The sequence below is a fragment of the Etheostoma cragini genome, unplaced genomic scaffold, assembly GCF_013103735.1.
Source record: "Etheostoma cragini isolate CJK2018 unplaced genomic scaffold, CSU_Ecrag_1.0 ScbMSFa_270, whole genome shotgun sequence".
Taxonomy (NCBI): Eukaryota; Metazoa; Chordata; class Actinopteri; order Perciformes; family Percidae; genus Etheostoma; species Etheostoma cragini.
In genome coordinates, this window is record NW_023266890.1 from 6658 (window position 1) to 7328 (window position 671).

The 671-nt window shown below is 42.6% G+C and overlaps 1 protein-coding gene across 1 annotated transcript in view; it reads right to left on the reverse strand.

Moving 5' to 3' along the window:
• Positions 1-671, reverse strand: part of LOC117940530 (NLR family CARD domain-containing protein 3-like) — a 5786-nt gene that overhangs the window by 3145 nt on the left and 1970 nt on the right.

A 671-nucleotide genomic window follows, 5' to 3' on the forward strand; every position in this document is an offset into this window, starting at 1 on the left:
AATCAGGAAGAATTAGCTCACATCATGTCTGTCCACACAGAGATACACACAAGGTAAAGGTCCTCTGACCTAAAATGTTGATGACAGCATTGACTCAGATGGTTTCCCCCGACATTAAATTGTTGGTCGTACTGCTGACCCCACTGGGAGTCAACAGGAAGAACTAAGAAGCAGACTAAGGCTACAGCTAGATAGCAGTTCTCAGAGCTCAGACTGTGCCAGATAAGGTGCTCTGGACAGTCTTGATAGAGACTGAAGGCAAACTTACTTCCACTGAATATAGACAAACCAATATATACCCACTACTGTATACTCACTTATATATACTCACTAAAACATAGGGTGACCAGACGTCCCCTTGTTTTGGTGACCTGTCCCCGGCTGGATCTGTCCCCGGAAATGTTGTTACTGTGACTGACCCACCCGAAATTGTAATGAAAAAAAGAAAACATTGACCAAACGTTAACCAATAGTCTCACATCCAACACACGCAGGCTCAAGACAGCTAGAGGCAGCGCTGCTCAGAGCTCAGAGAGGTTTTAGAAAGCCGTATTTTACGACTAATTTCTTGACTCAGTGTGAATAAAAAACAAGTCAACATCGGGCTGAACCAAATCTACAACAACAAAAATTTTATAACTGAATATTAGAACAAAACATGAGAACACCCC